The 22,345-nt window shown below is 49.0% G+C and overlaps 1 protein-coding gene across 3 annotated transcripts in view; it reads left to right on the top strand.

Moving 5' to 3' along the window:
* Window positions 1-22,345, top strand: part of LOC136835229 (uncharacterized) — a 95,605-nt gene that overhangs the window by 1,461 nt on the left and 71,799 nt on the right. Inside the window, exon 2 of one of the 3 annotated variants that reach the window (XM_067098485.1) lies at window positions 21,061-21,185. The exons of 1 other annotated variant lie outside the window; for it this stretch is intronic. The gene's annotated coding sequence lies outside the window, so the exon portion shown is untranslated. Of the gene's footprint in view, window positions 1-21,060; window positions 21,186-22,114; window positions 22,254-22,345 lie in introns of all 3 variants that reach the window. One more of the 3 variants, XM_067098486.1, reaches the window with a different exon arrangement.

The raw sequence follows: 22,345 nt of genomic DNA, 5'->3' as shown, positions 1-22,345 counted from the left end.
CCCACACTTGATATAATCCAGCACTTTTTCCTCTGCTTTGTTGGACAAGATAAGTGTGCTGCCCACTATTCCAGGGTTGCTGAGACTTTTCTTTCTACTTTTGTATATATAGTGTTATCTTTTTGTGCTGTGGACATAGGCTAAACAAGAAGGGATCAGCAGAGTTGTGAAGGCTGTGAGCCAGTTTCTGGCCACATTATGCTTCCTGTGTTGGTGAACCCTACCATTTTTGTTCATTCTGCAGGGTTAGGTCCTGCAGCCCAAGTTCTTGTGAGGAGTGTGCTAGCAGGGCTCCTTCACAGTGGGAGAGATTTCGCAAGAAACAAGAGGAAGGCCAAGAAGCATATGCCATTGTATGGGCATAATAATCTGCCATTGACACCACTGGATCATCATCATCATCTTCATGCTGAACTGCCTTGGGCAAGAAGTATTCACTGGGCTCATTGGGATTTGGGAGGCAATATGCTCCTGGTGATTCTACCAAATTTTTAGTATCTTTCTTTCGTCTTTATTCTCCCTTCTCCATTCTTACCCTGCAGCCTAAGGAGAGTACTTGTCCCTCACAGGGGAATAGTGCTAAAGAGTTGTAAGAGTCCTACCACTTGCTCTATTTAGAGGATAATGCTGGTGTTAAGGACAATGCCCCATTTAGTCGGACTTCGCCCTCAGCACTTCCCTCACTCTCCTTCTTAATTGATGCTGACATTGACTACCCCTACAGCATCCAAGACTAGCAAGACTCAAAATAGGAAAGGGATGAGAAAGCAAAAGTTGCTTGATGGTTTATCAGGAAGGTGCCTTCTTCTTTACTGAATCTTTTCCTTCTAAGCTTTTTATGGTTTTTAAATCCCTCCTGACTTTGTCCCCCCCCCATCCCCCCCCATTGTTGTGGCAAACCTGGCAGGTTCCTTAATATGCCTTATAAGGTATGCCGGCTCCACCTTATCGACCTGTTGCTTCTAGCATTTTTTTTTTATACATATGGTTAGGTTTATTAATACTTTGAATGAATGGAATTGGCATGTGTCAACAAGTAAATGGGGTTTCCCTTCAGCTACCCATTTTGGCGGTGCAGGTGCATGAGTGGGCGGTAGCACACTCAGTAAAACTGTCAGCCAGGTACATTCTGGGGACCTGGAATGTAGTGACAGATAAGCTCAGTCACCAGGGTCAGGTGATAGAGACAGAGTGGTCCCTACACCCAGACAGCAGAAAGGTTATTCGATCCTTGGGTCCTCCCAATGATAGATCTCTTTGCAACCTGGCACAACAGAAAACTGCCGGTGTTATGCTCAATCGTGTCGGACCCATGGACAGCAAAAAAGACACCTTCCAGCACCCATGGGACAATCTAGAGGCCTATGCCTTTCCTCCATGTTGTCTGATTTGCCAGGTGATCAACTGAGTCATGATCACCCCGAATCTCAGGATGACCCTCATAGACGGGGTATCTCTCCGGTCGGAGGTGCTCTTCAGCAGGTAGCGGACTTTCTCGCCTTTCTTTGTTGGGAGAAGCTTCTCTCCATCTTAGCTATCAAGGGCTACAGAGCTGCCCTTGGTCAAGTCCTTTGCTTGAAGGGTGTAGATCTCTCATCCTCGTGGGTGATCTCTATCCTGTTGAGAAGATTCGAACAGTCTTGGCCTCCAGGGAACTCAGGCCCCCTTGAGTGGGATGTGACTTGTCTTAAGGAGCCTGACTCATGCACCTTATGAGCCTTTACAAGAGCCATCAGACAGGGATCTGACCTTCAAGATTGTCTTCTTGCTTCCCTGGCATTGGCTAAGAGAGTAGGTGAGCTTCATGGCCTTTCCTCTGATGTTAAACACTAGAGGGGATTGGGATCTGTTACGCTCAAGTCAGAATTTGTAGCGAAGGCTCAGAATTCGTCGGTCCATGATTACAGATTCGAGTCCTTTTCAATCCCCTCCCTAGAGGACTTTGTTAGTGGTGACTGAGACGAGATGCTACTGTGTCCAGTTAGGGTGCTGTGGTACTATCTTAAGAGGACTCGACATCTCAGGCCTGAATGTCGACAACTATTCATTAGTACTGGCTTGACCAAGAAGTAGGCCAAGAACACAATTTATTTCTGGCTCCGTGAGATGATAAAGTGAGTACACTCTACATCTAATGAGGTAGACAGGAATGCAGTCCGAGTAAGAGCTCACGAGGTTAGGTTAATGGCATTGGTCTGTCCCTTGTATTCCAGAGGAACCTGTCAGTTCTACAGTTTTAAGGGCAGGAGTGTGGCCCTGACAAACCACATTCATGTCCTTCTACCTTCGGGACATTGCCCACAGGTCCTTGGACACTTTTCCTTGGGTCCTGTTGTGACTTAAGTCCTTGGACACTTTTCCTTGGGTCCTGTTGTGACTGCTTAAGTTGTGTAGCTCACCCGGCTCCCCTAGAGGAACAGGTAGTATCTTGCCTAAGGTGTACGGTTAATGAGAGAGAATGTGTATGATTGACTGGCCTCCCTTTTCTCTTACCTTTCTCTCTCGTAGGGCAGAGAGGCAGGTTGCAAGCTGTCGCATGCTGGACAGGCGTGTCATGTAGGTGAGTCTAGATAACAGAGTTCCCTGTTTATAATCTAGAGTAGATTGTTAGATGCAAGTCCTTCCCCTCTCTCTAGCAAGGGGAGAGAGGGGTTGATAATAAAAATAAATTTTGTTTTATTAGCCTTTTATTGTCTCTGATACTATGGGTTTATCCAAGCCTTTTTTTTTTTAATAACAAACTCATTAATTCAAGCCCAGAAGTTTGGGAGTTGAACATCCCATTTGTTCAATAGGCCAGAGGCACAGGATTCCTTCCTCAGCTCTTCAAGACCAGGAAGAAATTCCTGGGAGGGTAGAACTTCCAGTCGGTTCAGAGATTTACCCGGACTAAACCCTCCAATGGGTAAGTCTCCTATGTAAAGACCGAAGGTTTGTGTTTGTGTAGGGTCAAATTTTAAAGCAATTTGTATTTGTTCCTATACAAATGCAAACCTTCGGTCTTTGGATAAGGATTTTGCTTGCGGCGCGAGCTGGAACGGCCATTTAACTATTAAACAAGGTAGTGACTTTCATGTGATGTTCCTGGCCGTTGCTGTAGCTCCTGCCTTCCGAACCACTTCCATAGCTCCTGTATTGGCTGTCCTGATCATGCCTGCTACTTCTCCTGGTGGTCGTGTCCTGGGCCACTTCCGTTGTGATCTTGCCTAGCTGCCCTGGAGGTTATGATGTTTCGTGTCCGCCATCCTGTAGAAGATGTTGGAGTGAAGGTGAAGGAAGTCGCCCTGTGGAAGTAGCCGCCATCTTCTTCAACTTATCTTCGATTTTGTCTTCTGCTGCCTCTTCCCTTCCTCTGCCGAGGTCCAAGGGAGTCCCAGGAACTGGATAGACCTCCTTTGGCCAAAGGAGAGAAAAGCTGCTTCTTTCCCCTTGATGCCTTTGGACATGTAGGGACTGCCTCCTTCCGAGGAGGCAGTGGGTCTCTTGTTGGCTCTTCACAACCATCAGGTTAGGGCTGATTCGCACACCACTGGGTTTTATGTTTCAGGAGGCGCGGGCGCACACACCTCAGTTTGTGATCCTGTTCCCAGTCCTAGAGGTTCCGCTTTGGGCGCTCATTTGTGAGCCTCTTCGAGCGCTCGAGATTCAGTGGAATATCGAGTATGCCGATCTGGTCTGAAAAGTACTCTCCCCAGCCCAGTTTGGGAGCAGTGCAAGAGAAAGAGCTGAGGCACCCAGGTGTCTCAGCTCTTCCTGCCAGCACTACAAGTGCTCCCCAAGTGCTTACCAGTGGTCGGTCGGGGTTCCCAGCCTGGTGTCTCGATCCTGTTGGTTCGAACACCAGAAGAAGCAGGGAAGAGATTTCCTTCAGGAGTCCTGCAGAGGGTCTGACTGTCTTCTGGAAGACAAGTTTCTCTCGTTGGCTCTTGCCACCCTCAGGCAGGAACCGATCTGCAATCTCCTCTGGGGTCTTTCGTTTCAGGGGCTGTGAGAGCGCCACCTTGAAAGGCAGATTTGGCAAGCTTCTTACCCTACTAGCACACAGAACCTCGTTGACATGAGGTTCTGTGTGCTAGAAGCCTCATAGACTACTCCTTAGCAGCTGGACATATCAGTCAGTGGACTGATAAAAGACTTCCTCCTTTGTCTGTAAAACCTTCCTAGGAGCTGTCATTGTCACCAGTCTCATTGGCGGAAGAGGAATTAGATGTGGAACCAGAAGAGGATTCCACTCCTTCTGCTTATGGTGCACTGTTGCAGTATCTTCTGCACAGTTTTCTGGCCTTCTTTCCCGCTGCTCCTCCTTCTCTTGAATCAGCTTTTCAGATGAGTGGTCTCTCCAGTGAGTCAGCTAAGTTACCGAAGATGGTTCTCTCCACTTCTGCAAAGAAGGCACTAAGCAAGGTTGAAATCTGGCTTTCAGGCAAGAGGGAGAAAGGGAAAGCTTGCTTCAATTATCCTCCTACTAGATTGTTGAATAGAAGGTATCAATGTTATGCTACCAGAGGAGCTCTGTCCCTGGGGGTTCCTACCTCCTCCGAGGGAGACTTCTCCTGTCTCATTAACTCTTCCCATTGATCAGCATTTTCTGTAGTCAAACTAGACCACTTACTTAAAGATATGTTCAGGGTGTTCGAAGTGGTCAGTTTTTTGGACTGGACAGTGGGTGCTCTAGCGCATAAGATTCAAGAACACCCAACGGTACCTTCGGACTTGTCTTTGGACCTTCTTGGAGTTCTCTTGTGTGCCGCTAAAGGGATTAGAGGTAGTTCCCGTGAACTGGCCTCTCTCTACACCTTAGGTATTTTTGAAGAAAAGAGAGCTCTGCTGTTCTTTCACCTCGAAGGGAGTCACTATGGCTCAGAAATCTGCCCTTCTCTTCCCCCCTTTGGTACGTGAGTGTTTGTTCCCACAGTCTGTGGTGAATAATACTGCTACAGCTTTGCAAAAGAAGTCGACGCAAGATCTGTTGGTGCATTCTTCAAGGCGTCCTAAGGAGCTTCCGTCTTTTAGCTCCAAGTCATCCTCTCTTTTACAGCCCTTTCCCTTTCATGGGATCAAGTGAATGGCTCAGCCAAGAGGGTGTGTGAATGTGCGTTTCACCCCTCACTCGATCAAGTCTTCTTCTTCTAAGACGTCAGCCAAGAAAAGACCCCAGTGTCCTCTGTGCCCCAGTGGGTGCCAGGCTCCTTCTCTTTTTGGAGTTTTGGAAGGAGAAAGGGGCAGAACAGTGGTTAATAGAAGTTCTCAGGTGTGGCTACACAATCCCGTTCACAGGTCAACCTCCCTTAGTCAGGAAGCACATCAGCTTGACTGCCTACTCAGTAGGCTCCAGGAGGTTTGCAGCTCTCGCAGAGGAAGTACACTCCCTCCTTGAGAAGAGGGCAATAGAAGTACTCACAGATCCAACTTCAGAGGGGTTTTACAATCGGCTGGTTGTGGTCCCCAAAGCCACAGGAGGATGGAGACCTGTCTTAGATGGAAGGGCACTCGGGACAAGAATTCTGACAAGATTTGTCCCGGGGAAACTAAATGTGCTGGCAGACCAACTAAGCCAAGGCAACCAAGTCATTCCCACAGAGTGGACTCTTCATCCTGTAGTTTGCTCGGCCCTTTGGAGACTGTGGGAAGACCAAAGTTGGATCTTTTTTGCAACATCCAAGAACAATTGTCTACCTCGTTTTTGTTTGCCAGCACCAGATCTATTGGCATGGGCGACGGACCCGATGCTGCAGGACTGGTCCGACAAGGATCTTTATGCCTTTCCTCCCTTCGGAATGATACGGGAAGTATTGAACAAATCTCTGTCTCACAAGAACACGTCAGTGATTCTGATTGCTCCCTTTTGGTCTTTAAAGGAATGGTTTCCGGACCTCGTGGGTCTTCTAGTAGATTTTCCAAGACTGCTTCCTCAAGGCACGATCTTCTCAAACAACCCTATGTCAAAAGATTTCATCAAGGGTTATCTACTCTAGCTCTGACAGGGTTCAAACTGTCAAAAGACTCCTCAGAGCAAAGAGTTTTTTAGGACCAGCTGCAGAAGCGATCTTGAGATGCAGACACCAATCTTTCGGCAATATTTACCAGAATAGGTGGTCCATTTTCTGCATTTGGTGCAGAAAGAATGAAGTCTCTTCTACTAAAACCACTCTGGCTGAAATCGCAGATTTTTTATTCTACCTTAGATCCTCCAGAGGCTTTGCAACTTTGACTATAAAGGACTGCAGGGCTATGCTTAACTCAGTCTTTAGGCACAGAGGCCGTGACTTATCTTTAAATCAAGACATTTCTGATTTGATAATATCTTTCGAGACTGGTAAGCAGAAGGTAACAGAACTGGTATCCTGGAACCTAGACGTGGTCTTAAAACGATTGTCTCTTCCTCCTTTCGAACCTATCAGCTACTCTTTGCTCAGAGATCTAACTAAGACCCTCTTTTTGGTGGCTTTGGTGATAGCTAAGAGGGTTAGAGAGCTACAGGCAATCAATAGAAGGATCGGTTTCTCTGGAGGAGACGCAATTTCTTATATGCTGGGACTTCTCGCAAAGAATGAGAATCCTTCCAAGCCCTGGCCTCGTTCTTTTAAGGTACAAAATTTGAATGAAATTCTAGGACCTGAGGAGGAAGAAAGATTTCTTTGCCCTTTAAGGGCATTAAAGTTGTACCTGAAGAGAATAGAGAAGTTAAGAGGACCCTCTAGTAATTTGTGGACTTCACTCAAGGATCCTTCACGTCCTCTTACAAAAAATCCGATACCCTTTTTCTTAAGAGAACTCATTAAGGAAGCCCATTCTCATGTGGGAGAAGAGCTTTTACCTTCTCTGAAGGTTACAGCACATGAAATAAGGGCAGTGGCTATGTCCTTAGTTTTTAAACATAATATTTCTCTTTCACATATTCTCCAAACAAATTTTTGGAGATGTAAATCAGTATTTGCATCTCACTATTTAAGGGGTGTGGAAACAGTTTTTAATGAATGCAGTACTTTGGGTCCTTTATTGGTGGCCTTGAATTTTGGTGTTGAGTTCTAGGGGAGTCTGGGGGTACTATGTACTGGGATACCCTCCAGTTTTTAATGGCTTGGGAATGGAGTTTTTTAATATTTTGGTGTGGGTAACAGCTTTGTTATCTGGTTGTCTTGTGTTAGTACTGTACCCTGGGCAGGGCCAGTTTTCTGTAACTTACTAGTTTTGTACATGCAACTTACCCGTCAGATATATACTTAGCTATAGTCTCCGACGTTCCCGACAGAAATTCAAATTTCGCGGCACACGCGACAGGTAGGTCAGGTGATCTACCATACCCGCCGCTGGGTGGCGGAATAGGAACCATTCCCGTTTTCATGTCAGATTTTCTCTGTCGCTGGTTCCGGCAACATCTGTTGTTGGTTCCTTCTGCTTTGATTTTCATTTTTCGCTTGCTGAGGATTATTTTGGACTGACCTTTGGTGACGTATTGATCTTTGGCTTGGCATACGCTTTTGTGGACTGTTTTTTGATTTTGGCTTTGGTATTTTCTTAAAGAATGTCTGATCAGAGTATTGCACCGGTGTTTCGTGTGTGTGTTAGGTCTGATTGTAAGGTGAGACTACCGAAAGCTTCGTAGATCCTCATACTGTGTGTTCGAGGTGTAGGGAGAATGAATGCTCTTTTGAGAACACGTGTGTTGAATGAGAAGTCTCACTGAACTGGAATGGAAGGCTTTGAACTCTTATGTACGCAAAGTTGGAGAAGGACAGAGTTAGGAAGGCTTCTTCTAGAAGCTCTAGTAGGTCTCTTTCCAAGGAGGTAGATTTAGAACCTAACACTCTTCCAGATTCTCCTGTCACTCCAGTTGTTTCAGCTCCTTCTCCCTTCGTCGAACCTGTGGATTCGTCGTCGGAGATGGCTGCAATGAAGGCTACGATCCGCAAGATGCAGTTGCAGATGCGTGCGTTGGAGGAAAAGAAAGTGAGAAGTGATAGTGATGTGTGTAGTGTCCCCAGTGTAGTGGAGGGGGCGTCTGACCGGCTCCGCATCGCTCCTAGGCCTAGACCTCTTCCAAACTCCCAGACCCAGTGGAGGAGGAATGTCGACAGCCGCAAGGGGGATGAAGAGCGCTCCCAACGGTCAGGCGTCCCTTTTCGCAGCGCCTGTTGACACGTCCCAGGCTGCCTTAGATCGCCGTAGAAAAGGGATCTTAAAGAAGTGTTTCTCATCTTCTGCTTCTTCGTCTCCTAAACGTGGTTGGAGTTCGGCTGAGGAGTCGCGTCCTTTGAAGAGGACTTGGAAGGCTCCTAGAGGAGACGCATTAGACTCTAGCCCTGAGCGCTTCCCTGAAGGTTCTCCTGTTTCTAAGAAGAGAACTCGTAGATCTCCCTCCTCTTCTTCTGGTGTTCAGGAGTCCACCAAACAGATCCTGGTAGGCCTCCAGGCTCAACTCGCTGCTCTTGCTGGCTCTTTATCAAAGAGCTCCTCTCGTCGGAAGGATACCTCTCTTCCGATCAAGTCCTCCAAGAGACACTCTTCTCCCAGCAAGTCGTCTTCTTTGAAGCGTTCTTCTCCTGTTAAGCGCCCCTCCAGCAGCAGGCTCTCCTCTCCTTCCAGGCTCTCCTCTCCTGGTAGGCGCTCCTCTCCTTGCAGGCGCTCCTCTCCGCCCAGGCGCCCTCTCCTGGTAGGCGCTCCTCTCCTCGTAGGCGCTCCTCTCCTGTTAGGCGCTCTTCTCCTGGTAGGCGCTCCTCCCTGGTAGGCGCTCCTCTCCTCGGCTCTCTTCATCTCCGGATAGTGCCTCTCCACCCAGGCGCTCGCGCCCTCGTCGTCGTCGTCGGTCTTCTCCTGTTGGAGATACTTTCTCCAAATTCAAACGCTCTGCTCTCGTTCCTCTCCTCGTAGAAGTTCTTCTCCAGCCTCCTTCTCGTCTGTTAGGCGCCCCTCTCCCTGCAAGGGCTCCTCTTCAGTTCGAGCTTCTTCTCCTGTTAGGCGCCAGTCATCTTGCAGGCGCTTCTCTCCGGATCTTCGGTCTCCAGTGGACAAAGGCTCCTCTCCTTCTAGGCGTTCTTCTTCTGGCAAATGCCCTTCTGCTTCTAGACGTTCTCCTCCTCCTTCGGGCCTGGAGGCGTTATCGGAGGACGAATCCCCTAAAGATATCACCATTTCAGATTACAAGAGGTTGACAGCTCTTCTGGTTCAGGAGTATGGAGATTCCCTCAAGCCTGCTTCTCCTCCTTCTCCCTGGTTCCATGCTCTCGAGCACCAAGGCCTCGAAATCTTCCTCTTTAGTCAAGATGCGTCCTACGATCTCCATGAAGAAAGCTCTTAAAGGATTCGGAGAGTGGCTCTCTTCAAAGAAAGATGCCGGCAAGACTGTCTTCTCCTTGCCTCCCTCCAGGCTTTCGGGAAGAGCGGGTATGTGGTACGAAACCAGGGAGCCGATGGGGTTAGCTCTCCCCTCTTCTGCTGGCTCTGATTTTTCTTCTCTTGTGGATTCTTCCAGAAGACTCTCCCTCAATTCGGCCAAGGCTTCTTGGGGACTTTGTGAATTGGACCATTTCCTCAAGGGCCTTTTCCGCGTGCTGGAAGTTTTCAACTTCATGGACTGGTCTCTTGGGGCCTTAGCCAAGAGAAGTCTTGAAGAGGATTCAGTCAGTATGGAGGACCTCAGCAGTGTGTTGTCTTGTTTGGACAAAGCTGTGAAGGACGGCTCGATGGAGATCGCTTCCCTGTTCGGCACTGGCCTGCTTAAGAAGAGGTCAGTATTCAGTGCTTTCCTCTCCAAATCGGTCTCTCCTTCCCAGAGGTCTTCCTCCTGTACGCTCCTTTATCTAGCCATCTTTTCCCACAAGAGACTGTGAAGGAGGTCTCTCGTTCTTTGTCTGAGTTTTAGCTTCTCAGGATCTACTGGCTCAGTCTTCAAAGAGATGAGACCCACTGCTCCTCTTGCTAAGAAGGAGAAGACCCCCTTTCAGGAGCCCTTTCGTGTATCCAGGTCTATTAGAAGATGGTTCCTGAAAGAAGATCTAGACCTTCAGGACTCCCTTCCAGGAAGTCCAAGTGAAAAGCAAGTCCTCCAGACTCCAGTAGGTGCCAGACTTCTAGATTTCGCCGAAGCCTGGGCACAGAAGGGAGCGGACGAATGGTCCCTCTCTGTTTTGAGGAAGGGGTACCTCATTCCCTTCTTTTCGAAACCTCCCTTGACAACAACTCCGAGGGAGTTATCGGCGAGATACAAGGATCCTGTGGGAGGCAAGCCCTTCTGCTAGCTGTCGAACAAATGCTTCAAAAGGCTGCCATAGAACCGGTACAAGATCTTCACTCCCGGGTTTTACAACCGTCTTTTTCTTGTGCCAAAATCTTCGGGAGGGTGGAGACCGGTCTTGGACGTGAGCTCCCTGAACTCGTTCGTCATAAAGAAGAAGTTCTCTATGGAGACGACGTCTTCAGTTCTGTCGTCTCTTCGTCAGGGAGATTGGATGGTGTCCCTGGACCTTCAGGATGCTTACTTCCACGTTCCCATCCATCCCTCCTCAAGGAAGTTCCTGAGGTTCATGGTAGGCGGCAGAACTTTTCAGTTGTTCCGACACAATATACAAAACCTCGGTCCTTTACATTAGGAGATACTTTCAGGCGTTTCTGAAAACGGCTCAGGAACTTCAACTCACTGGTTGCATTTGGAGGATCTGATTTGTTACTGTCCGGGAGGCGGGGACCCAATTCAGAAAGAGACCGGATGTAAACAGACCTTTTGCTTTAAGAGCCTGGTCCAGTCTCTGAACGTTGTTCTTCGCTCTCTGCCTGACTGCAAGTTTTCTCTTCATTCATTCTTGGTAAAATTTTCCTTTTTGGGGATTTTTGTATTATGGATAAATCATCTAAAAGACCTCCCATCCCAGGCAGATGTCTTTGGGGTGGAGGAAAACAGTGTAATTCCTTTAGATGGAGAGTCGATGTGGACCATTTCTCTCTGCACATCTTGCAGGGGCGGGTGTGTTCACCTCTACCTCTTTGATCCATGAGTGTTGTTTGTGGTCCTCCGAGTCAATGGGGCAAGTTTCCTTCCAGATATCTTGCCTAATCGTAACCAAGGAGTCGTTGGTGTTATACCCTTTTTTGGGTCTAGGATGTTTGGATTCGTTTCTACCTCCCAGCGATGTGTTGTTCTTCTTGCTCCTCTCCTCGGGATGAGGATGACACTCCCTTCCTCTTCTTCTTTTTTGTGGAAGGGACACGGGGAGAGTTGGACCAGCACTTCATCTGAAAGAGCTCTTCCCGTTCCTTTTCCCTTGGAACTTCTGGTGGAGGGATTCATTAACCACTAACTTTGCTTCAGGTAACCGGGCTCGATAGCCCTGGCGATGATCACCAAGTTCACCCTGGCTGCACTCAACCTACCTGGCTCCTGGCATCTGGAAGGTTTGGCTCCCATGGCCCCTCTCCAGTCACGACCCACACGGCAGCAACAGCCACTACCACGACTGTCACCTTCTCACCAGTTTGTCCAGATGCCCGATTTGAGAGCCATCTGCTTCAGCATCTGGACACCCAGGTATCGGCGTCATCCGCTGGCCAGCACGCTGTTCCCTTCACCTGGCTCAGGCACCATTCTCGCTAAAGGCTGGCCCAACCTGTGGTGACGTCATCGAGAGACCTTTGTGACTGTTGCTGCCCCCGTTGGAACATGGCCTGGTTGGATAACGGTTCCTCGTCCAATCTCTCCAGCCCGGCCCTTTGTCTGCCTCAGTTCCCTTTCCAGCGAATTGGCGATCCTTTTAAGACTGCATGCGGGAGGGGCTCTTCCCCACGCTTCACCTAGATAAAGGAGGCTTACAGAAATTGCTGGTCCGAGCTCCGCCGTTCTCTGCCAGCCCACCTTCTGCTGTTGTGGCCCTCCCGCAAATCCTGTTCCTGCTGTTCCTGAGTCCGCATCATCCTCGCTTTCTTGGATTGGTGATCTGACTGCTTTCCAGGTGAAGCAGATGGTGAAGAAGAAGAAGAAGAAGAAGAAAAAAGGTGTCACACTTAACACGTCTTCATCTTCGTCTTCATCCTCCTGCACAAAGGTTGGGAGAGCTGCTTCTTCCTCTTCCTCTTCCAAGGCTTTAAAAAGGAATATATGAAAGAAGTCTGTCTTCCCCAAGAAACCTCGTACTGAGATTTCTAAGGGTCTGTCTCCTTCCACACAGAAGGCAGTGGGTTCTCTCGTTGGTTCTTCCCATCTTCGGATCAGGGAACCGCTGTTCTGGATCCGGGCCAGGGGTCAGGGAACCAAAGGGTGTGCAACCAAGGTCGGCACTCTCCCCGCGCCTAAGAAACCTCCTGCTTCTAAGGCCAGCGAAATGGACTTATTAGTTGCTCGAGTACCCGGGTCTCCAAGGAGACCAAACCCCAATCTGTTACGGTGGACACTTTCTCATCAGACCAGGGCGTGGGAGAGAGAAGACCGGGGCATGCAGGTGCCCCTTCTCTTCCTGCTGGCACTCCATCCAGTGCCAGGTCAGGTTCCCCGGGATAATGCTTCCAGTTTCGAGGGGCCGAGTGCATGGAGAAACAGGGAAGAAGTCCCCTGCTCAGTCTTCCGAGAGGTTTAAGGCCTTCGAAGAAAATCTGGGGCACGTCTGAAGGACAGCTGTTGATTCAGTTGCCAGAGAGCGCTTTCGACTCCTCCAGTCCCAGGCCGCCCATTTGTGGTTGTAGACTGGCTCAGGGGAGGCGAATCAAATTTCTCGAGTCGCATTTCGCTCCGCTCTCTGAAATTCTAGGAGACCGTTTCACCAGGGATGAAACGTTCTCCTCGACCTGAGGCCCGCTCATCACCAGCTGGTTGGTGACCGCCCTCGAGTGCCTTACTGGTTCTGCCAGTAAGGGCAGTGGGAGCGCCCAATCTTCCTCCCCTGTCCCTCCGCTCCTTCGGTCTCCACCCAAAGGGCGTGAGTCGGAGAGGAGGAACTCTGGGGAGTGTTCTCCTCAGAGTTCAACTGCATGGGGGTATGTTCCTGGCTCGGTCCTTGGCTCGACCAGGTCCTATGCCCGTTAGTTCAGGAAGATCCTCAGGGTCTGCCGAGGTTCTCCCTCCCCATTGGGAGAGTAGTTCCCTAGGACCGCACCCTGAAGGACTTGAAGGTCCTCTGCCTCAGGATGCGGACACCCCTACAGAGGACTTTTTCGGAGGTTATCGTCTGATTATCGGCACAATGACCTCGGGGAAGGGACCACGGCCGTCTGTGGATTGTCCTTAGCGCAATCCTTCTGGGGTCCTAAGAAAATGAACCCAAGGCTTCTGTGGGGCTGCCGTGGTCCACGCTGAACTTGGGGGTATTCGATCAGGTGAACGGTCTTGTGTCTGGGCAAGACAGTTCCCCGATCGAGCCGCTTTTTAGAAGCTTCTTCCTCCCCCTCTACCTCACCAGAAGCGCTTTTTACTCTCCAATAGAAGGAGCGTTGCTGACTAAACAGGTTGACCCGGACCTGACTTCGTCTGGATCCGGGTCTTTGTTGCAGCAATTGGTCGGCAGAGAATGTTTCTCTCTCCCAGCAAGAAGCTGCAACCCTGGAAGCCACCGCCATGGCGGCCATTCAGGCAGTCTCCTGGCTCGATCTGTGGTCCTTCACAGTCAATCGAACAGCCGCTTCCTCAGGCGCTATGTGCACCTGGGGAGGACTCTGCTTTTGGGAGACTGTGCCAGTCTGGAGGTAGGGCTATTTTCCTACCTTGCCCACCAGACTGCAAACCTGTGGGCAAACTTGGTGTTAAAGACCGAAGAGACGCCTTGTCTCTCTCTCAGCTTTGCCAAGTCTGTGGTCCCAAGTCGGCAATTCTGCGGAATGGACCGTTGCTGGGTTCCTCCTCCTCTCTTCCCTAGAGAGTTGGTGGATGCAGCACCTCAGACAAACGCCGTGATCCCAACTGATGAGAACTAAACGGCTTGTCCACCAGGCAGTGGTTAAGACCTCCGGGTCTTCTCGTTCCACTGCAGCCAGGTCTTGGGCCAGGCTGGCCCTTCCTCGGCCCCTAAAGAAGTCCCAGTCTTCAAGGGGTCCCAAAAACACTTTCAGCCTTCTTCTTCCTCGAAAAGGGGTTACTCCCGTCCTTTTCAGCCCCCTTCCAATCCGGTAGAGGGGGTGGGTACCGAGACCTGGATAGTGGATGTTCTTCGGGAGGGATATCTCCTACCCTTCGTCTCGGCCTCCCCTCACCTACACTCCGGTCCATCTCCAAACTTATCTTTCAGGTTCGTTGAAGGACATGGTTTACAGCAAGAAGTGCAAGCCATGCTGAGCAAGAATGCTGTAGAAGTCGTGTCGGACCAGTCTCCAGGCTTTTACAGCCGGATCTTTCTCGTAGAGAAGGCATCAGGGGATGGAGACCAGTCATGAACCTTTCTCCTTTGAACCGTTTCCTTCGCCAGACTCGGTTCCTGGAAACAGCACGATCGGTGCTGGCCTCCATCAGGAGAACGACTTCATGCTTTTCGGTGGACTTGAAGGATCGTGTTTTCAATTATGGTATCCATCCGTCCTCGCGCAGTACCTCCGCTTATCCTCGGGAGTCGGTCTTCCAATTCAGGGCACTTTGTTTGGGCTCTCGACCGCTCCCCAGGTGTTCACAGAGTGTTCTCTCTGTGTCAGCTTGGGCCCACTTTGTTTTCAATGTCTTCTGAGGTATCTTGTGGCGACTGGCTAGTCCTGGCGAGCTCTGCGCTCGCAAGGCTACAGGACAGGATCGTCTCTCGAGTTTTGCCAGGATCTAGGGATCGTGGTAAATCTGGAGAAGTCAGATCTCACCCCCAAGCAGAGGACGAAATACCTGGGCATGCTGATAGACACGGTGGCAGCAAAAGTCTTTCCCTCGGACTCGTATGGACAGCAAGTTCAAGGAGGCAGCACAGTTGTTCCTGTCTCGACAGGAGCAACAAGCTCGGCAATGGCAAAGTCGTCATCGGTCACCTGTCGTCATTAGAAAAGCTAGTTCCTCACGTCCTCTTCACTTGGGGGTCTCTCCAGTGGAGACTAAAGGAGCTCTGGTCCCAGTCCCGAGACCCCCAGTCCTTCCTCATTCCTCTTTCCGAGGAAGTGAGAAAGGACCTCCACTGGTGGTTGGACGACAGGAACCTCTTAATAGGAGTATCCCTGCATACTCCCCCTTTACGGACATGCTTCTGTTTTCAGACGCATCGACCGAGGGATGGGGCGCACACCTGGAGGAGTTGCTGACTTCCGGGAGTGTGGCACCGAGAGCGACAAGCACCTTCACATCAATATTCTGGAGCTCACCTGCATCCTTCCTGGCTCTCCAGGAGTTCCAGGATCGAGTGATGGGACACTCCGGTGGTGTTGATGAGCGACAATACCACGGTTTTTAACTGGCATATGTCAACAAGCAGAAGGGGACTGGTGTCCCATCAGCTTCATCAGTTGGCAATGCAGGTGCACGAAAGTCATTAGCTCACTCGGTAGAGCTGTCAATATGTTCAGATACATTCCAGGCAAGAGGAATGTAGTGGCGGACAAGCTCAGCCGCCAGAGTTCCAGGTGGTAGGGACCGAATGGTCCCTCCATCAGGAAATAGCGCCCAACTGTTCGACCTGTGGGGAAAGTCCAGTGATAGATCTGTTCATCACCGGCACAACAGAAAACTTCAGGTCTTCTGTTGGTCCCTTCCGGACCCATGGGCCGCTAGCAAGGACGCCAAACATCCGTGGGACAACCTCTTATCATGGAGACGCCTTTCCTCCATTCTGTCCTGATTGTCGGGTAATCAGCCGGTGATGATCACCCGAATCTCAGAATGACTCTGGTGGCACCCATCGTTGAAATGGCCACATGCCAATTGGTACCGGACCTGCTAGCTCTCCTCTCCGAGGCACCGAGAGATTCCCCTGGCCCAACCTTCTGTCAACCTCACGAGTCAATTCCACCTGGCAGTGCATTCCCTGTGTCTTCACGGCTGGAGGTTATCCACCATCTCTTGTCGAATGATAGCTTTTCACACCGCGCAGCAACAGAGATGGCAGGATACCTCAGGAGATCCTCCAGCAGTCATACCAGGGAAAGTGGTCCGTCTTCTGTGGTTGGTGTCGTCGAAGGAGTATCTCTCGGTCAGAGCTACTGTTCAGCAGGTCGCGGACTTCCATCTTCCTTCGCCAGAAGAAGCTTCTCTCCATTTCAGCAGTAAAAGGCTACCAGATCCACTCGGCCTAATCTTGAGGCTGAAAGGATTTTGAGACATCTCTTCCTCTTGAGATTTCTCTACTCAAGAAGCTTGAACACTTGCCCACCAGGGATCTCAGGCCCCTGCGTGGGATGTGACTCTCGTTCTAAAGGAGCCTGACTCAAACCTTACGAGCCTTTAAGAGAGTCGTCAGACAGGGATCTGACCCCAAGACCGTTTTCTTGCTTGCCCTGGCGTCGGCGAAGAGAGTTGGCGAACTTCATGGACTTTCCTTTGATGTAAAACACTCAAGGGGATGGGGATCAGACTACGCCGATTTCATCCCGGATTTTGTAGCGAAGACTCAAATCCTTCGGTCCCTGACGCAAACACCAGCCCGAGTCCTTCACGATCCCTCCCTAGAGGACTTCAGTAGATAATGATCCAGACGAGATGCTACTGTGTCCTGTTAGGGTGCTGCACTATCTGAAGAAGACTCGGCACCTCCGGCCTGGTGTCGACGACTCTTCGTTAGCACCGGCTCGACCAAGAAAGAAGTGTCCAAGAACACCATCTCTTTTTGGCTTCGTGAGACAATAAGGAGACGTGCTCTGCTGCAGGAGAAGACGACACAAAAGACGCTGGAAAATTCCACAGCATTGGTCCATCCCCTCGCATTTAATAAGAATATGTCGGTACCACAGGTACTGAAGGCAGGTGTGTGGTCCCGACAGACTACCTTCACTTCCTTCTGACCTCCGGGATGTTGCACACAGTCTTGGACACTTTTTCCTTGGGTCCTGTGGTGGCTGCTCAACAAGTTGTGTCCCTTATCCAGCTCCCCTAACCCACGACAGGTTGCATCTAGGGAGCCTATGTTATGGTAAGGATTGGGGAGATGTTTGTTGAGAACTGGCCTCTTTTCCTTCTCCCTATCCTAAGCTCTCTTCCCACGGGCAGAGGAGAGACGTGCCGTTATTGCTGGACCGAAGCGATCGAGGCAGGTAAGCACTTTCGTGAGCTTCCGTTCTATTCCCTTCAGGTTATAGAAGCAACCCCACTCCTTTCTCTTGCAAGGGAGGAAAGGTAAATGACTTTGAGACAAACCCAATGCTTGTAATTATTGTCATCTGACGTCATTTCTTCCAGCCTACTTGCCATGAACTGACGTTTCCCTCTTTCATGCAAAGGGTCCCACAAGTCTGACATAGATCTTCTGTTTTGAGGAAGGGGTACCCGATCTTTTGTCAGAGGTGATTTTTCCTTGACAACAACTCCGACCAGGAAGGGAAGATAAGGTGGTGAACTCCAGTCAGTTCAGAGAGCCTTTTCTATTCCTCCCTCCAATCAGTAAGTCTCCCAATGTAAAGGACCGAGGGTTTGTATATTGTGTCGGGATTTAACAATTTTTGAAAGTAAATTTTATTTTTCTAACATAAAACCGGGAGGTCCTGGAGACAGTCTTGCCCACCTCATGCCACCCTCAATCTGTACATGGGCCGAAAGGCAATTGAATGTTTACATCCGGAGACAGGCGGTGCTCCAGTTCTCCCGGACAGTAACTTCGCCTAACCACCTTGTTGAAGTTCCCGGCCCTTTTCAGCCTACGCCTGAAAGTATCTCCAATGTAAAGGACCTCCTTTGTATAGTTAGGAAAAATACAATTTACTTCAAAAATTGTTATTTCAGGGCTCTGTGCTTCGGACTTTCACAGCTCCCCAAGTGTTCACGACCATTCTCAGGAATGTAGCTCACTGGTTGCACTTGGAGGAGTAAGGATTTCCTTGTATCTCGACGACTGGCTAATTCGGTCCAGTTCAAGAACCGTTGTCTGGAGGACCTTTCTCGGACTTTAAACCTAGTCCAGTCTCTAGGACTTCTTGTAAACCTCGAGAAGTCTCAGATGATTCCTCAGCAGGAAATTGTCTACCTGGGGATTCAGATGGATTCTCAAGGGTTTTCAGCGTTTCCCTCCCTGGAAAGAAGGGAACGCTGCCTTCAAAAGGTGACAGACTTTCTAGAGAAAGACAGTTGTTCGGCGAGGAATGGATGAGTCTGCTGGGGACCATTTCCTCGCTGGAACAGTTCGTTTCTCTAGGAAGGCTTCACCTCAGACCTCTTCAGTTCTTCCTGGAAAAATCTTGGGATCGGAAGTCCCAGGAGTTGTCGGATTCCTTCCAGATCTCTTGTCAGGTCAAGGAACATCTCCGTTGGTGGTTAGACCCTCAGAAGCTGGGTCTAGGAATTCCTCTGCAACCACCGAGCCCTCGCCTAGTGTTGTTCTCAGACGCGTCGGAGTCGGGTTGGGGAGCGACACTGGGCTCGGAAGAAGTGTCAGGCACCTGGGACACGGATCAGAGGTCCTGGCACATCAACATGAAAGAGCTGGTAGCCATTCATCTGGCTCTTGCCAGATTCGAACTTCTGGTCAAGGGATCAGTAGTTCTGAGTCAATTCCGACAACACCACAGCCCTGGCTTATATCAGGAAGCAAGGAGGGACATTCCTTCTCCCTGTACATTGCAGCAAGGAACCTTCTTTTGTGGGCGGGGAGAGAAACATCGTTCTCCTCACCAGATTTGTTCAGGGAGAAAGAAATGTGAGAGCAGATCTGCTCAGCAGGAAGGACCAGGTTCTTCCTACAGAATGGTCCCTTCATCAGGAGGTTTGCGAAAGGCTATGGTTCCTGTGGGGAGACCTCATATAGACCTCTTACCACCCACTGGAACAAGAGGTTGGAGAACTACTGCTCCCCAATCTCGGACCCCAGAGCAGTAGCAATAGACGGCCTTCTCCTAAATTGGGACGGTCTAGACGGCTACGCTTTTCCCCCGTTCAAGATAATAGGGAAGTAATAAGAAAGTTCATTTCTTCAAAGGGCACCAAGCTCACCCTGATCGCTCCCTTTGGCCTTCACGGACTGGTTCACAGAGGTACTGGAATGGATGATAGACTTTCCCAGGTCGCTCCCTCTCAGGAGTGATCTTCTCAAACAGCCCCACTTCGACAGATATCACAAGAACCTTCCCGCTCTAAACCTAACTGCCTTCAGACTGTCGAAGGACTGGTTAGAGCGAAGGGATTTTCGCGCAAGGCTGCTAAGGCTATCGCCAGAGCCAGAAGATCTTCTACCTTGCGCCTCTACCAGTCGAAGTGGGAAGTCTTTAGGAGATGGTGTCGATCTGAGAAAGTGTCCTCTTCCAGTACCTCTGTAATGGAAATAGCAGATTTCCTTCTTTACCTAAGGGAGCAGTGTAACCTGGCGGTTTCCACCATAAAGGGGTATAGGAGCATGCTGTCTTCAGTCTTTAGACACAGAGGTCTGAACATCTCTGATAATAAAGACCTTCACGACCTTATAAGGTCTTTTGAAACTTCTAAAAATAAGTCCCCTAGACCTCCCAGCTGGAATTTGGACGTGGTCCTAAAATTCTTAATGTCTAACAAGTTTGAGCCTCCTCGATCTGCCTCTTTCAGGGATTTAACCAGAAAATCGCTGTTTCTTTTTCGCTCTTGCTTCTGCCAAAAGATTGAGCGAATTACAAGCTTTGGAAGGTTCTGTAGGCTTTAAGAAGGACTCTGCAATCTGCTCCTTTCAGCCTCTCTTCTTAGCAAAGAACGAGAACCCTTCAAAACCTTGGCCTAGGAGTTTTGAGGTCAAAGGACTCTCCGATCTTTCAGGACAGGAGCTAGAACACACACTCTGTCCAGTAAGAAGTCTTAGATATTATTTGGAGAGAAAGAAACAGCTCAGAGGTAACACTGAAAGTCTTTGGTGCTCTGGTCAAGGATCCTTCAAGAGCAATTTCCAAGAATGCCCAGGCTTTCTTCATTAAGGATATTATCAAAGAGGCTCATCTTTCATGCAAAGACGAACATTTTCAGCTCCTAAGAGTTAATGCTCATGAGGTGAGAGCCATAGCTACTTCTCTGGCTTTCCACAAGTCTTGGTCCCTCCAGTCTATTGTGGACTCTACATACTGGAGATGTAACTCAGTGTTTGCTTCTCATTATTTGAGAGATGTTCGTGTGACATATGAGAAGTGCTTCTCTCTAGGAGCTTACGTATCCGCGGATTCGGTGCTGGGTCAAGGAGCTGAAGCTAATCCTATTTAATCTAGTGTTATTTTTAATTGTTTGTTGTGTTTTTTATGGTCGGTTGAAAGAGAGTGTTGAAGGTCTCTCTCTTTTTCATCTCGTATTACTAACAAGGTTAGGCTTGGTCAGGTGGTCGGTTTTGGTTGTTAGCTCCTTGTAGTTTTATTACCTAGCTCTGTCATGTAAGAGGGATAGCCCCCATTGATATGATTCAGGTAGAGGGCTCTGTCTTGTAAGTGGGTTAATCCCCATTGACACGATCCATAACAGGCTCTGTCATGTAAGTGGGTTTTTTCTCCATTGATATGATCCAGAAGGGCTGTCAGTCTTAGGTCACTTCCTCGCTGAAGCTCTTGAGGCATGCAGACTCATAGACAGTATCCATGAAGTCTTCTGCCCAATCAGGTAAGAACCATGGTTTTTGTTTATTCCTACAACATATGTTGTTTTCCCGTTTTTTAGTTTTTAGCTGTCTCTTGCCCTCCTCCAAGGGTGCCAATCAGCTAAGTATATATCTGACGGGTAAGTTGCATGTACAAAAATGATATTTTTATGATAAAATAAAGTTTTGTACATACTTACCTCAGGGCAGATATATACGATGTCGGTCTCCCAGCCTCCCCTCAGGAGACAGGTGGAAGAGAAAATCTGACATGAAAACGGGAATGGTTCCTATTCCCGCCACCCAGCGGCGGGTATGGTAGATCACCTGACCTACCTGTCGCGTGTGCCGCGAAATTTGAATTTCTGTCGGGAACGCCGGAGACTATAGCTAAGTATATATCTGCCAGGTAAGTATGTACAAAACTTTATTTTATCATAAAAATATCATGTTTCAGTGGTGTCCTTCGTTGTAAGTCTCCCACTGATGTAGTAGGTGACCCAGGGCCATACTCCTCGCCTCTACTGAGTGAGATGAATGCCAACCAGAGGCAGTATCTTCCTGCAGCAGCTCTCTCACCAGGTAAGGAAACAAGAAGCATTGTCCCAATGCTAGCAAACTGTTCTCAAATTCATTACTGTATACAGTATATACAATGTTTTGGGGATAGAATAGTCCATGTATCCCACCTCCTTTCAATGTGGAATCAGCTATGTAATTACTTGGTAAATTGCTATACACTCCTTGAACACCTGAATTAGCCCTGGTCACTGACCGGCCCGAACTATATCCCCATAATTTTTACCCACGAAGTGGGTAATTAACTGTCAGCATTACCAGCGCTACAGGAAAAGTCTTGTCAAATGAGTTACCTGAGGTACCGTTGACAACGCTGCTGCAAATACTGGCTGACCGAGGCCGAGATCCCCAATTGTTATCAGTTCGCCGTGCTGTTTGGATGTATCCTGCATCAGGCGAACTTTTGGTCTTTAGCTCGACCCTCTTATAAATATTTTGGATATCAGAGAACGACTTGGACTGTTTTCATTGCCCCTTTCTCCTTAATTTATACTTTATTGACTGGTTTTGGAATGACTGGGCTTTCCACTGCTGGAGATGCTACCGCTCATCGATCATGCATGGCCTGCAAGCGTAGGATGAGTACCCTCAAGCACGACATACATTCTCTTTGTATATCATGTAGAAAGATTCAATGTAATGTCAGTCTAAGATGTGACGATTGTAGGTCTTGGTCGGTAGAACAGATGGAAGATTATGTAAAGCACAGAAAATCCTTAGCTTCTAAGAGTAAGCATAGGTCAGAACCAGCTGTAGAGGTACAGGCTCTTGACAAGGAAGTGTTAGAGTCAGAATTATTCAAGAAGTTAGAAGACAAGTTGTCAGGTAGTATGTCTAGTCTATTTTTTAGCTTTATGACTGAATTAACTGAAATTAAAGATAGTGATAGTAGTACAGTACTAGTGTTGTAGATTCTAATTGTTCTTTTTCAGCACCCCTGCCAGTTCCAGAACCAGCCCTGACGGGTGCCAGGGGTCTGGAGAACTGCAAACCTCGAAGGTAGGATCTGCCGGCATAACCGGCATGGAGCAGGCAGTGTTGGCAGCAGATTTCCCCTTTCCTTCTCAAAGTGTAAGTTCTAAGGTGGATTTAGAATTAGGTATGACACAGACGAATAGGAATAGTACTTTAGGAAGTATTCAGGAAGAGAAGCTGAAGGCACA

The sequence above is a fragment of the Macrobrachium rosenbergii genome, chromosome 55 (genome assembly GCF_040412425.1).
Source record: "Macrobrachium rosenbergii isolate ZJJX-2024 chromosome 55, ASM4041242v1, whole genome shotgun sequence".
NCBI classification, from domain to species: domain Eukaryota; kingdom Metazoa; phylum Arthropoda; class Malacostraca; order Decapoda; family Palaemonidae; genus Macrobrachium; species Macrobrachium rosenbergii.
The sequence above is the reverse complement of the archived record's forward strand: the minus strand, read 5'-3'. Positions and strand labels throughout refer to the sequence as shown.